The following is a 16484-nucleotide window of genomic DNA, read 5'->3' as shown; positions in this document are numbered from 1 at the left end:
AGGATTAGACCGCCAAGGTCCCCACCTTCGGCTGCTGCCCAACTCACATCGCACCCGACCCCTTTTGGCCCCTCCTGTGGGTGGTGAGCCCACGGGAAGGAGGTCCCTTGGTGCCTCTTCGGGCTGTGCCCAGCCATCATCTTGCAGACCATCTTAAACATCCTCCTGGGAGGGTGTTTCATCTCCATGAAGAGTACCACTTCAGACAATTACAGATCCTGGTTTTGTCAGATTAGTGTTGCTGCTGGCTGACCTGACGACCCCATTCAAATGTTCTGCTCCAGGTAGCACCAGAAAGAGTCCTGGTGTTGCATCTATGTCTGTGACAAGGTTTTCCTCCATCCAACTGTCCATTATCACTTTCCCACCAAAATTAGTGCAATCACACAGGTTTTTCAAACATGGGTAAACCTGCTAAATACTGCATTCCTGTGGCCAGTAAACACACCACACAAGTTGGATCAGTGTTTTAGCTGCTCAGGAGGAGCCTTTAATACTTTGTCTATCCTATCAAGTAAAGGCTAAAAGAACTTAGAAACTTTTTTTGTGTAGTGTGAATGAGGCTCATGAAACCCTCTGAGTGTGAGGCAATGGGAGACACCTCTTCAAGATATGTAGATCCAGATTTTGAGTCACTGCTTTCTGATTCAACAGCATCACCCAGGCTCTGCTCTGATGATGGCTAGATCTTATTCCTCATTCTTGATCTGAAGCAGCACTCCCATGCAGACTTCTTCAAAACATACACAATATATCATCAGAACGAGCATATCATTTAACATTGACCAAACAACAATACTATTTATTCATTTTTCATTTATTTAAGGTAGTAAGTGGCAGAACAACCAGATCCTCCTCAGCAGACACAGCCCTTTGGTCTTGAAAGCCTGATCCTGAGCTGGAGCCTTCTGGTCTTCCTTCCTCTCAGCCTTTTATGATATTTGAAATAAAACAGCAAGGTAAGTACAGAAATTAAAAATAAATAAATAAACAGTATAGTTCAGCTTAAAGACTGCAGAAGATGTCGTTGAGCTGAGTTGAACTCATTACACTACCTCAAATAACATTTGTATGTGGGGCCCATGTGGGTAGTAAATGGGCTAAAAATGGACCCTGGTTGGGATTGTCCACCGGTTTCTTAATGGCTCCATGCCAACTGCCCACATGGGTTATGCTAGGGCTCACTGGGTACAAAGTGGGTATTGCCCCCAAATAGGCATCTTATCTGAGGCCCAGTTGGGTAACCTACTCATGGGGCCATGGTAGAACCTGTTGACAGTCCCATACAGAGAACCCAAGAAATGAGTCCTGAAACCTGGAGATTTCAGCACCTCCAGGTTCCCTGTCTCAAAACCAATGTGTTTTTTTTGGTTTTGTTTTAATGGATTTTTAGTTAGATGCCCAAAATAATGTCTATGGTTAACACAAGTTTAAAAGACTTTCATATTTTGTTCTAATACATAAAATATGCCAACAAATATTCCACTCACTCAATACTACTCACTGAGACTACAGAACCTCATCACACCATGCCTCACCAAACAACAGTAGCTAACAATAGCTTTTTACTACTAGTGATTTCATTTAGAATTTAAAAAAAATCCTAAAAGTGGTATTCATTTGTGAAGATTATCTTGCTGAACAAAATGTGTAATTATCATAAACATTTTTTTTTTGCCACAGAGCTTATGTTCTGCAATAATCCAAAATCCAATGGAAAAATTCCATAGGCTCTTTGACAGGGAGAACCAGGGCAAAGCTAACTTCTGCATCAGCCTACAGAAAAATGTCATGCCTGTGACTACAAGACCCACAGTTATGAACTAATGGTGTCTTATCGTGTTTAATTTAGTCTCTCCTCCTGTCTTTCAATCTGGTCTAATCAATTTCACTCCCTAAGTGAATGCACACATACCTTGCTGAAGACTGGGAAGATTCTGTTTGTCTTCTTGGCTTTGGTCGCATTGGCATCAGTATCCGAAGAATCCATGACACCCTCCTCCATCAAAACATCACTTTTATTATCGCCACAGTCACCAGAATGATCTAAGCTCGTCACATTGGTACGAGTTTCAGACAGATGTGGGCTCTTGTTGGTATCTGCGATTATCCTCATGGCATGCTGTTCGAAAATAGCCGCTGGAGTGTGAAGGTGGGGTGTTTCCGATGTTCTCTTGAGTGCCGATCTCATCCTCTTCTTAATAATCAACTAACTCCAGTGAGGTAGAGTTCACTGGATGTTGGATGTGGCTCGAGAAGATGAGGAGAGTTTGTGTCCAGATGAGTTTTCTTAATGACAACCTGACAGTCTCGGTTTGTTTGTCAGAACCCTCGTGGACCTTTCTCATCTGCCATCTCTTAAAGAGCCTCCAAAAAGACCCTGGACTTTGATGGTAGGTGTATCTGTAAATTTGTCATCCTTACTCTCATCTGATTTTTTCCTCTGTTGTTACCATCTTAAATGGTGTGAAGAAGGATTTCATTGGCTAGCAAACATCTTCTTGCATGCTCTGCAAATTCAGAACTTGCGGCAGGTGGCACAGGGGACATCTGGGAATCAATCACTTATTGAGGCTTTTATGGACTTTACAGGACAGAGTTTACCCCATTAGTGATCAGTGTCTCAATGACCTCCGCGAATTTAGATGTAAGAGATTTTTCTGCACCAGCCACTTCACAGAAAGCCTAACCAAAAGACTTTTTAATACCGTGCTGGAGTTTGTACTTGGTGATGACAAAGTTCTCTCTGCGAGACTGTGAGAATCCACATGCTTGGGAAGAGGTGGGACTCCTCTTGGTCAAGGTACTACAGTATGTGGGGGAGCAGACTGATTCATGGCCTTTGATAGCATATCTGTGATTGTCTCTATGATGAGTATCAGCTACACAGCACACATGCTAACCAGCTTGTCCTTCACATTAATGGTGTAAACACCTTTACTGATTTGCACTTGCTGCCTATAAAGAAGAAAAAAAACTGTGGAAAAAAACCACAAAAACAGTTAGGAAATCAGAGAGCCTACTCTTCAGCTAGGCTGTTAAAGAATCCCTTGATTATGGTGTAGAAGATGTTTCTCGGGCCAGTGAGCTGGGCTAATGTTGCTGCTCCGTCTTCCTGTCTCTCAGGATGCCTGTCCTGTCCTGAAAGTCCTGGGGATGAGTCCATGTGCATCACCAAGTCTTTCTTTGTGACAGGAGACCTGTCCCGATGATGCTTTACTGATGGGGGTAAGCTTGAGGTGGATGGTTTTAGTGCATCATCTTTTGTGTTTGTTGTGTTGTCATCATCCTCTACATCCATCAGTTACAGAGGGACAGAGGTCAAGTCAGGTTCCTCAGCAACCTTGATGTCCTTACTGGAGCTGAATGAGTCTGTGGGAGAGATCTCTTCAGGACAGGGAGAGCCAGATTTCCAGCCACTGCTTTCTGACTCAACAACCTCATCCACATTCTCTTCTTTTGGCAGCTAGATCTTATGTCTTGCTTTGAAGCAGCACTTCCATGCTGATTTCATCTTTTTGAGGATGGTGCGACAGACATCTCTGTCATCCTCCTGGGGAAGTGCATCCATCTACATGAAGGCAACCTCTCCAGGAAATAGAGACCCTAGTTTTGTTTGATTAATGCCTGTTGTTCTGCTCCTGAGGGTCCTGATGTTACATCCATGTCCTATAAAAGATTGCCCTCCATTAATTTGTCCTTGCTCCCCAATGGTATGACTACCTTGTCTGCCATATTGATTCATTCTAGAAGGATAGCAGTCAGGTTTGCTTCCTCAGCAGACCTGACGTCCTCATTGGAGCTGACAGATAAACCCTTGTTTTTATCAAATTCTTGGGGACCGTTTTCTGTCTGTGGTGTGATGTCCTCATGCCCCAAATTTTCAACCAACTCCAGAGGGACAGAGGTCAGGTCTGCTTCCTCAGCAGCCTTGATGTCCTCACTGGAGTCGATTGAAGCAGTGAGAGACGACTCTTTAGAAGATGCACAGTCAGATGATTTAAGGTTTTTGACAAAGTGTAGTGTGACATCCTCATGTTCCACAAAATCAACCAATTCCAGAAGTACAGAAGTCAGGTCTGGCGGAGGCTGTGCTGCCTGCAGCAGCTATCAAAGCCAAGCTCCGATGACACCGATAGTGTGTGAATTGCCCCATTGCAGCAGATTAAAAAACAGAGAATTCTGTCTTTGCGGTGGCACCCAGTCCAACAACATTATGTTCACCTTAGTTTCTATCAGTGTCTGATTTTCTTCTTTTTTTCATAACAGCAGCTCCACCCGTTCAGACACTGTGACACATATCAGTTAATAAGGATTAAATAAAAGTAAGCTTGCGTGTTACAGAAATGGCTGTTCCTCAACAAACTGATAAGGTGACCCCTCTCATTTTTCTCCATCCAAAAATGACAGAAGGACCGCAGATGGCTTTGTAACCACCTTAAGCTGATCTAGCTGTTTTTCTTCAGCAGGGGTGGCTGTCCACTTATCAGTGTGATTACACAACTGTTACCTCATATGACCATAAAGCAATTCAAGAAATTAAGCTCTAAATAATGATACATCCCATTTGGTAGTCTACATGATAATATACATGTTAATCAAGCTTAATATCAGCAACAGTTCTTCACCTAATTGTATCTTTTTCATGAATCATTTTATGTAGGAACAAAGCCAGTCTTCAAATTGTTGTATGACACATTGCAGGCATGCTTCATACTGGTATGACATCCGTCTTATGATGTGACAATCTCTAATTTTTGTTGAGCAGTTTAAACAATCATTTGTCTTCCTTTCAAAGGAAAGGAGGAAAACTTCAACTGAATGGGGCTTGGTTATATAAAGTGGATTGTTATTGTCTTTCAGTAGACATTTTTTTTTGTTTTCTACAGAAAGTGAGGCGTGAGTGGAGAAAGCTCTGTGGAACTACAATAGTGGATGATTGAGTTGGCAAACTCGGCTCACTTTGGTTTGATTTGCCTTCTGGTCTTTCCAAATGTGACTGGGTCAATCTATTAATTGAGAAAACATATAAAGGGAAGGAAGAAAAAAAACAGTTACCTTTCAATTATCTTAAATGGGGAGGGAAATAACAACAGGTACAGTATGGATCCCCGTTTTATTGGTTTAGAAAGCAGCTCCTCAGCCTGTATGGAGAGACAGAGGAAATAAAGGATGTCATAAGCTAATAACCCCAGAGGGAAAATCAATATGGTTGCTAGCCCTGCAAAGGCTTTTCCCCACAAATTTATAGATCACAGCAGCAGTCAATGTCCTAAATTTATAACCTGTTCAGTTTTGCAACAAGAAAAATCTGTGAAATGTTACTATTACAGTATCTTCAGAACATTTAGTTAAATAAACAATTATGGCCTATAAGACAGAGGGGTGGGGGTGTGTGTATAGTATAGTTTGCAGCCCTGGGCAGCTGATTACCTCCCTGAGGACATAGCTCATGATGTGGCTCCAGTGTTATGCATGCTTCATTTCAAAACTGAAATGGTCATTCTGCTTATTGTCCTGCTCATTTTTTCTCTTTCATTTACAGTCACCCCTCTCTAGTGCTGCCAAAGACTAGGAAAACCCTTTTACAGTGATAACACAAGATGATTTTTCCTGTCATGTTATCTTCCTGTTGCTGGGGAAACGCGTTTTGCAGGGATTCACAGAGCACTAATCTGAAATTGACTGGCATTCCACAGCAAGGCTACAGACACTTACTATGAGGCTTCTGTGGAGCCTGAATGTCACTGTACATTAAAGCTTGGATGGGTGACAACGCAAATGAAAAACAGAGTATGGAATAATGTAAGCTTATTGTCAGACATACACCTCATTCCCACATTTGTATATATCAGTAACTGTATATTGTCTTACCTTATTTAATTTGATCCTATTCGAATTTTAAAAAGTGTTTAAAGACCTATGTTCTAGGTTTGTGTATTGTGGAGGGGCCACAACTTCCATTTAATTGCACAACCCACAAGTACAAAAAAAACCTGTTGGAACATTGAATTATAAATTCAAATTATAGCAGGAATCATAATCTTTGCTGCAACTTCTTCAGCTTTACTCTGATAATTGCCTTACTTTGTAAGCTACAATCTCAACAAGAGAAAGGTCTGAACTTTATTTTTGAATACCCTAATGCCCCATGGGACATGCTGAAAACTTAAGGTAGGTGGACCCTTTGCATGGCATACTATATACTGGCCTCAGGGTATTGTATGGTAGAGAGTTAAAGGTCCAGTGTGTAGGGAGGTATATTGGAAGAGATGGAATACAATATCAAAAGTATGTTTTCTTTTAGTTTAAAATACAAGGCCATAATTATTCAAAATTGGGGAGACCATTTTCAATTCTCTGTGATCCAACACTCTGGGGAGTATCTGGGGACACACACACACACACACACACACACACATATATATATATATATATAATCCCACACATTGCCCCTTATACACTGTTAGCTAGTGTTTAAACACTGAATTCTGCAAATATGCACTAATTAAAATCACTAAAGTCTGAAATAGAAATGTAAATTTTCAACAACAAAGCCTACAGAGAGAAAATTGAAAAATGAAACTTTTTGTCTAGTTTAATAGACAAGTTAAAGATCTGAATTAAAGTTACTGATTGTGTTGACAACTGTGTGTGATAGTTGACCGACTTAGAGTGTGTTTGTGAAGGATGTATTGCCCCGTGTATCTTCATCAAAATAATAAGATCAGTGTACTCAGTGGGGGTTAAAGTTAGGTGAAGCATTGCTGTCAGTATTAATTAACATTTTAACGACTATTAAATTAAGTAGAGGAATGGATGCCATACTCTACACATACAAACAATAAAATTTAACTTCCAAGCATTTTGACCTTGCCTCAAACCACATTAAATATGTTGAAAGCCTTGAATGTATAGTCAAAAAGATATCAGATTTGTATTATGTTAATTAAAGAAAATTCAGCCCTGACTATAATAAGCCACAGATCATGTTGAAGTATCATGTTAATAAAAATATAATGCCAGAAAGTGTTACATCAGTAATTAAGTCTTTTTCGTTACAGCTGATCCTGTAATCCACTGTCTAATTAAACAAACCTCATTTGTTTTGATTTTTCCCTCAGCGGTTTCTAAGTTTGTGTGTTCATATGTTGGTGTGTATAGAGTATGTTTCTGTGGTAAGATGCAGAGAGACCTTAAACCCCCCTCTCTCCCTCGATCTGTTGATTTTCTTCCCCCCATCCAGATTGATCTGGGTCACAATGAATCAGAGGAAGAGGCAGAGGAAACCAGCATCACACACCCATCTGTTCTTATGTTTTCTCTTTTTGTTGTCAACTACAGAATTAGAACATCATTTTGGTAATTAGGAGACACCACAAGTGAGTAAAAAACTCTGCTAATGCTGGACCATAGTTTAACTTGAGGCTTCGCCAACAGAGAGTGTCTCTATTTTTCACAAAAATATTATTAAGGATAGTCGCTTTTTCACTCTGTATGCACAGCCTTAGGAGTTGGATTCATGTCTTTTTCTCTATTAGTCTATTAGTCTGTTAGCTGAAATCAACCGTTTTGATAGTCATGGCTATATAAGATAATTGTCTCAGGATAAAAATCCCAGATCAAGATCGCCACCAAGACAGAATCAATTATTCCAGGGCCTGAGGACTCTCTGTCCACTGAATTTCATGGAAGTCTTTACAAAGGTTTTTAAGATATACAGCAGACCATCTAATACAAAACATGAGCTCCTCAGCAGAGTTAATTATTTTTGTGGGTTCTGATAGATATAGAAAAAAATGTTAAGTTAAGTTTACCTGTTGGCTAATCTATTCTACTGGCACTGCTCTGTTCTCACTCACAGTGCTGCTAAGACTCAACAGAGGCTTTGAGACCTCAGGGTTGTGACAGAGCTCAGTTTCCACACTTAACGGGGCTCTATGTGAAATTCAGAGCGTACAAGTTGTCTGTACGAGGTTCTGAACATGAAGGTGGCTGAGCTGGCAGCTAGCAGCAGCTGATAAACAGTGGTAATAAAATGAGATTAGGGCAAATGAACTAGCCAGTGGGACTTGCACATGCACTAATGTGCATGAGTGGCTGTAGCAGCTTACCACAACAAACCACAGAGAAGCTCGGATTACTACACACAGGGCCATATCCACAAAAGTTTCTGCGGCTTTTGCTACCGCTACAACTGTGCAAATAAGAGAGGAAGATAGTGTGCAATCAGCAAAGCATGTGCAAAGGCTGAAACTGCACACAAACTGCACTGCCAAGCAGACAGCATCCTAGGTGAACCTGTCCCATTTGCATGTATGTGCATTAGGAGATATTCAAAAATTCAGTAGAAAATGGCCCCCTACCTGTGCAAATAAGCCTTTTTTGCAAATACCATCTATATCACAAAGACCAGCACTAATTGCCACAGTTACAATGGCGCTATTTAATGCCTTTGAGACCCGTGCATACGGCACAATTTCTCTCTCTTTAAAGCTCATGAATGCTCTGAATGACATTGAAATTATATAGTCAAGTCAAGTCAATTTTATTTATAAAGCCCATTATCACAAATCACAATTTGCTTCAGAAGGCTTTACAGCATACAGCATCCCTCTGTCCTTAGACCCTCACATCGACTAAGGAAAAACTGCCAAAAAAACCCTATGACAGGGAAAAAATATTAGGTGATATTATGGTTAGAATCTAAAGTCAGAGGAGGGAATCAAGTGTGTCGCGAGCTTTCATCGGATTATAAAATGAAACAGCTTCGATGGAGCTCAGGATTCATCCATAAGGGCTGCCTTATTACTAACAATTTCAGCGTATAAACCTTGGATCTGTGTGTGTAACAGCCCAACCTGTATGGATGTGAAGCAGAATATGAAACATCAATCACCATCAAATCCCGGCAAATCCTCTTAATAGAGTAACTGCAGCCTCATGCGTAAAAGCGCACAGCCAATGTTTGATTTTGGAGACGCATGTATGGTATCAGCTGCTGTGACATGCTGGAGCCAGCTGCCACACACAGACAACTGTGGGCAACAAACAAAATTAACGCTTTCTTCAAAATGTTGTGCTCTCTGTAGTTTTCATTATGAAGCAATCTTTGTTCTGAAATATGGAGAAAAGCGTTTTTTGTGGATGGTCTGCTAAAACGGAGCATATTGCTAGTGCTAATTCTGCACAAATCATGGTGCTATTAGTGGACACAATCCATTCTTTTCCATTCGTACTCAGGCTGTCTGTATCACCTCTAGATGTACACTATCACTCTGAAATTAAGACTTAGAAAACCTAGAAATTAAGTTTGTGTATCACTAAGTTGTATTCCTAACTGTGTTGTGGTGATGATGTAATCGCTGCCTGGATTATGTTGAGGAAGCATTTCTTTGAGTTAATGAAACACTGACTTTATGTTTTGGATTTGCAGGGAGGCTGTTGGGTTGTATGGTGGATATGAAAAGAACAGGATTGTGACACCTGAATCCCAAATTCACATCCAGATTTCAGTCTGTTTGTGTTTAGTCAACAAAAGAACTGTGATAACGGAAAGACTGCGATTTCTAATAAATGTTAATACAAAGGTAAAAATAAAAATAATGCTGTAGTCACTTCAAATTTATAGTGTACTGCAAGATTTAACAGAAAACAAATGAGAAACATTGTCAGTGGACATTTAGCTGATACTTTCAGTAACAATGGTTTTCCAACTTGCGAACATTTCCACATTATCTTAATAGAATTTCAAAATCTTTGCAACCTTTAGATACACTTGCTCACTAAAGTCATGGCAACTAGAGATCAACAAAGTGTGAAAGGACGGTTGTCAGGCTGGATGCATTTCAGCTTTCATGTTTTTAACTCTGTAGACCGTCTGACGGGACAGATGTGTTCAGATTTAACAGTGCATCTATCAGCACGCACTTCCAACTTCTGTGATTCAAAGCATTGTTTTTTGCTAAAAGTCTACATTTTTCCTCATACATGTGTCAGTACTCCCAGAGCACAGAGGACAGAATGTCACAGACAAAGAAAACTCACAGTTAATAAAGAGAAGTGGTTTGTTTTTTGTTTTCTTTTTTTGTGGTGCTATGTGAATGATTTTGCCCTTTAAATTACTTTCCAATCACCCCTAACAACAGTCTGTGCTTGGCTGAGGCCCATTGCCCTACAGTTACTCTTTGTTTATTAATAGGCTGTTGATTAGAGATGCTTGTGTTCCTCTGTCTCTGGATAATATAATTCTAGTTAAGTTGGTGTGTTTGGAGGTGCTTCACTTCTGAAAATCTGTTTGTAAAACAAGGTGTAGACACTGACTGAGGGCTTGGCAAGCTGCGTGTGAGATGCTTACATCTTGCCTGTATGTGGCATCTGCTCTAGCGTGGGTTTGCATTTACATACGGGACTGGTTCGAGTCATGCTTAAGTCGATTTGGAAGGTCTGGTAAGAGGGCCCAGCTTTTCTCAAATACAGGATTTTCATCCTGAGATACTGCAGTCCCATCAAACGTATCAAAAGTATCAAACATGCTTGATAGATGCCTTGCCAATATTTCAGCAGTAGCTCTTACCAGTACTCTACATGAGTATTGCGAAGAGTTTTCTGCTGTTATTTTAAATTCTGTAAGCCACCGCAACAAAACATTAACCTCATGAAGTTTCTGTTTAGTTTCGCTGTCTCACTCATCCACTTGTTTTCTCTTGTGCGCTCCCTTTCTTTTGCACTTTTTAAAGACTAATTTCAACCCAGATAGCAAATGGGAGAAATCTTGTTTGTGTGTAAAGAGGAACATCACAACTGCACCAGAGGATACAGTATGAGCAGACATATTCACACTCTCTGCATCATGTTGTCTCACAACATCAACTCATGTACCAGGGAGCCGTCCCTGAAGGTGTAAATTCAGGACATGGCCACAAATGATGCATCTCAGTGACAATGTGAAGACAACGTAAGACAACGTGAAGCCTTCAAAGAGCCTGTATTAACTGTTCTTTTGGCCATTACTGAGACAGATGGATAAAAGCATAGCTTCTGGCAGATTGGCACAGTGTTAATGTGGTCACAAAGGCATCACACTCCTTGCAGGTGTGCAACTGAACACATAAGAGACAGGACACCAGAGGTGTGATGGTGCTATGGAGCTTTATCGTTACACCACCATCAACAGAGGATATTTATTGTCCAAAATGATTCTCTGCAATAGATATAACCTGCATCAATACAAACACGGTGATGGCTATCCTGCAAGATTTATATGTACATCACGTAGATGCAAAGCTTTCAAAAAACTTTCATGAGGCAAAAAAACGCCTGCACACTCTATGCCACACAATTTTGTTAAAGACAACGTTTTGATCCTGCTTGGATCTTCGTCAGGTCAAATTTTTGAAAAGATGAAACCACACCTATATGTATACATAATGCACATCAATAGGCTGACGAGCTCTATGGTTGCAGGTGTGGTTTACCATCTGCACCATTCAGGGTAGTAAAACAATTAACAATCAACAATTAAATAGATTACATAGAAAATACATTGAAGGAATACATAGACAAAAAGTGACATCAATAAAGGAGTAATAATCTCAATGAGGAGAGACACACATATTATATTAACAAAAAAACTTTTAAAATTAATAAATTTGCCCTTTTAGTGTGTCAAAGTCTACAAAAACATATAATGATACACAATAAAACACAATGAAACACAGAGAAAACCCTAAAAAATAATAATAATTTGATTTAGAGGAGATGTTTAATCCCATATTCTTGGTTTAAACCTCTGGGTGTCAAAGTTTGGAGGGTGAAGATGTAGAAACTCTCAGGAGAAGCAGGAGAGTATTTTTAAATCTCCTCTATCCTGCAGCACTAACAATTCAATTGAATGTGCTAAATAAGGTGGCAGACTGGTAACATTTTTGGCAGCATTAACATGTACTGTAGTGCAGATTGGACTGTGCTCAGTTGGTGTGAGTAGGAAGAGCAAAGACAGATTATCTGCGAATCAATGAGTAGAGCTCAGTGGAGGAACGACCTGTTTATACAAGCTAATGGCTCCCAGTGAAACGCCAGAGCACGTAATGGTTCCCACTAATGTTTTCTCTCATCGTTTAAACTCTCTCTCTCTCTCTCTCTCCATCTCTCTGTGACTCTCTCACTGAGGAATTCTTTGTTGCAGGCAATATAACTCGTGCTCCTTCAAATCCTGTTTATTTCTCCTGTATTGGCTGTAGTGTTATTCCCTTTCACCAAAAGGCTTCAAGGCTTCTATTTTTATTCTATAGCTTGGTTAGCACTTGCCATTGTATGCTTGCATGGGATGTGGGAAGCGTGTATATGTGTTTGGTTATGTCATAAGCAGAATAAGCCGACACAAAAGCTATAAAGAAGTCATCAGTGGCCAGTAAACCATGGCCCCCTGATACAATTGCTAGCCTTACCAAAAGCCCCCCCCCCCCCTCCCCAGGCGAAAATAATTGGAGGGAAACATTACTGTCTTTAAGAGGCTGTGGCACACTTATTTTTTAAGCTAGCACAAAGGTAGCTTACATCTTGTAAAACAAGATACCTGCACACATTGGTACCAGCCATGTTGTCATAGCTTGTCGGCAAGGGGGCTTAATAATGCTCCAAACTTTGGCAAATTTTTTGTGAGGGAACAACTGGGAAGACCATTTCAAAGGGTCCTTTAAACTCCCACCCTCAGATATCTGAATGAAAATGGGATCATGTAAAGCCTTTTAATTTGCCTTTTCAAGGAAAAGGACAACTAGGCTTTTTAAAGAACAATGAGCTACCCACCATTTATAGATGATACATAGCATATTAAATCAGGATTGTTATGGATCTCAAAATGTTAACTGTACCAATATAACTCTGGGTTCACACTGGAATCAGAAAGTAAGTAAACTGCACCATTTTTTTCCTGGAGTGCCAGCCACTTGCTTTCAGCGCCCCTGTCAGTCTGTTACACTGGGCGTGCAGGGGCTCCGAGCTCCATAACACGCTCATGACCTGCAGTTTTATGCAGTTTTGCAGTTTTAGTTTTGGGGTCTGGTGTATTTTTCAGCTAGCAAATCTGGCAGGAAAATACACTAAATACTCTACTATGAACAATATATAAACTCTATATTAGATATGTTATCAATGATCTGATCATGATGACCATGTCACAGAGGGAGAGAAACAAGCAGACACACACTGACAGACGCATACATAAATTCATAGACAAAAGTACACAGCCAGAGACCCAAGATGCAGAGCTCTCTGTTTGATTTGAAAAAAGCAGAGAAAGAGAATAACTGCTGACCACTGTGAAGAAATGTGCTCCTGTTGTGAACAGCCAGGAGACTACTGACCGGCTGCTGCGCGACACTTAACATTTCAGCTGCTTCCACGTCCGGTGTGAACCCAACATTAGTCAGCACATCAGACAAGAAGTATTATTAACTGTAAACTAAGAAATTAAAGTATATCGGTATGCAATGCCTTAACTCTCTCCATATTAACTTAGCCAACAAGCCAATACTTCAACAGCTTCATCGAATTCCTAAAATTCAGCCATGGCTTTTGGTTTTGGCATGCCACACCAAAATTTTCAGTGGCCACATCCAGCAACCTCTATGAATAATTTCTGGATTTGCCACTTGTCATCAAGCATCTGTATATCTGGCATTATGTTTTTAGTCCAATAAATTCCAATATTCAATAAAGCTGACAAGTGCATGAGATGCACTTGTTAATGCTTCATTGATGGCTATGCCGTTTTCTTCTGGATGATACAGTAATGTGCACATTAATGGTTGGAGATATGTCTGTGCAGCAAAAAGACACATCTTAAGTCATTTTTATGAAAAAGTTGTAGCTTTTCTTTTTCCTCAAATTTTCTGTGATGTGAAAGAATTGAATGATGATAATGAGTGTGCATATGTAAATGACGCATGCACAGAACTGAATGGAATCACATGCTGTGGTTTCAGATCCAGAAGGTTTCAGTAGTATTGTTGGAATGAATTATTCAGACATGGAGCATCTTCTGAGCACACTGCAAGCATGCGTCTCAACTCACACAACAGATTGTTCAATCTTATGAGAAATATTTGGTTGCTGTTGAAAAGATGCCTTTTCAAGAGTAAACACAAGCAGCAAGTGGTCTCTGAATAACATCACTGCAATAGAAATGCCTCCACAAAATGCATGAAGAATCCTTCTTTGCTAGTGTGCAGCCACTACAGTCAAGTTGGAGGAATGACTTATTTATTAAATAGAGAAATTAACTCTATTATTAGAGTATGCTAACATGGCTCAATACTGCTCATGTGATGCCACATGTCAAAATGATTTATTGTGGCAGATTTTCTCTACTATTAAGGGACACACTTGTGCTGTTTGTCATGGTTATTTGCATCTTAACAGGTTCTGCCGCCCTTGTGACTAACACTGTTATCATTTGATAACATCGTGCTTCACAGCCGTACCCCAAACACACATTTTCCTAATTAGCTTACTTCTGTGTTGCTAAGCAATCTCAACTGTGCCAGTAGATACAAAAGCCAGAAAATGTTAATTTCTAATTGATACATCCACCACAGTCGTGGACAGTTCTGGCGACAGAAGATCAGCTTTCCCACAAGAGTGTCTGAGTGAAGCATGCCTGCTGAAAAAGCAGTTATACTCTGCTTGGATATGTATATCTAAAAATGCAATGGAACATTCAGGCTAAAAATGGAGCAAGAATTTATAACTTTGTACTGATTACAGCCCCAAAGAGACAGATCAGCTGTATTCCTCTCGTCCACATGGCCCCTTTCCGTGCGGAGGGAACAGATTTCACCCTGAAGGAATCAGTGTTTTCATCAGGTATTCCCTGTCCAGTAAGAAACAGGTAGTTGGCGTCAGTTCAGGCAATTCCCTGCTGTTCTGCACCAGTGCCACCTTGATTCGACACTTGGTGAGCAGAATAGTGATCAATCCCTTCACCTCAGAATGGAAACGGACAGCCATAACCAGAGACATAAGAGCTAGAGGTACTTGCCGCACTGTTACCACGGCAACAGGCTGTGCAGGGGGGCATCATCACCGGCTCTCTGAGATTGGCTGTTGGTGGTTTGGTGCAATGGTTCATCTTAGTTGGTTGTTCTGCCCTCTGAGAGACACAGAAACCGGTTCTCTGGTTTTCAATCTACATTGATGTAGTCGAAGCAGATTTATGAGGGAAAGAAAAAGAAGACTATGGATTTGAAATTGAAAATCCTGGGATAATTACATGGAGCTTGAGAAGAAACATGCATGATTCAATTACATGAAAACCATATTAGAATTCAAGAAGCATCCTATTAGTTTTATGTATCACAAATATCTGCCTGTGGTCTCTTTTAACTACTCTTGATGGGAGTTAAGGGTCAACTTTAATTATAAATGTAATATAGAGTGGATAACAAATCAAGGTATGGACAAATGAAATATTTACATTTATTTGCATATAGTTTTATGTTTTCTAATTGCACTGCTGTTATGTCTGAAACACTCAGCTGAACGCTTAACCACACTGAACCCACGGGACACATGTGCAATATAGACATCCAGCCTCACAGATTCTATCTGATAAATTATTACTGACATGGTTACACATTCCCAAACATGAGATAGCTTGCTGTCCCTAGGTGCATACTGTATGTTCAATATAATATGAGCCCAGATAACATGTTGTACTGAAGGATTTAGCAGCCTCAGGTGGCTTTCACCAGTATGGTGTGTTGGGTCAGGACACGGAGACTGGACTTACATAATCTCATCACAGTCTCTATAACAGTTAACAAGCCAATCCACTTACTTTCAGTCATCTACACACATAACATGTAAGGTTTACTTAGATCAAGTCCTTTCATGGGGGATATCTGCAGCAAACCTGGACTGGCATTGCTATGGTGATTAATTGGTTTGTGAACGGGCGTGTTGCCAGAGCCTTTTCCACACATGCATTATGCAGTACATGTTAGTACACACTTTAACAGATGGATCTTCGCACACACACGAACAAACACATAACTGTGAACCTTCGCCCTGTCCTGCTCCCCTGAGTCTATTTACAGAGCTCTCACAGTAAGATGCTGTGACCCTGCTGATGCTCTGGGAATGTGTAAGACCAACCCAGAGGATATACTACACTGGTAACACTAGTAGCCACCCTCAAGATGAAGCTTTCACTCAAAAATTAACCAGTCAAAAGATGCTACACACACAAATTTCAATATTATTATGTGTGATTCGGGAAGGTCTATTCACATTAAAATCAGAATGCAACCATCCTCTATCACTATCCCATCCATTTACGCTGTAGTTAACATCCGACTATATTCAGGCACAAAAACCACGTGGTTATGGTTAAGAGAAGCTTAATAATTTGGCTTAAAATACCTGTTTTGTGGCTTCAGAATCACGTTTGGAAATGTAGCTGATTTCTCTAAGTAAACACC

At 40.3% G+C, this 16484-nt stretch overlaps 1 long non-coding RNA gene and 1 pseudogene across 1 annotated transcript in view; both read right to left on the bottom strand.

The window, feature by feature from the left end:
* Positions 1-1747: 1747 nt before the first annotated feature.
* On the bottom strand, positions 1748-4773 carry LOC148190426 (uncharacterized; annotated as a pseudogene).
* An 8-nt stretch (positions 4774-4781) lies between these two features.
* Positions 4782-16484, bottom strand: part of LOC148190425 (uncharacterized) — an 87918-nt gene continuing 76215 nt past the window's right edge. The window contains exon 3 of the long non-coding RNA XR_015776785.1: positions 4782-5144. This is a non-coding gene — a long non-coding RNA (uncharacterized LOC148190425). The remainder of the gene's footprint in view (positions 5145-16484) is intronic.

The sequence above is a fragment of the Plectropomus leopardus genome, chromosome 1 (genome assembly GCF_026936395.1).
Source record: "Plectropomus leopardus strain MGB_pleo_1.0 chromosome 1, ASM2693639v1, whole genome shotgun sequence".
Lineage (NCBI taxonomy): Eukaryota > Metazoa > Chordata > Actinopteri > Perciformes > Serranidae > Plectropomus > Plectropomus leopardus.
This window is presented reverse-complemented; position numbering and strand designations above follow the sequence as displayed.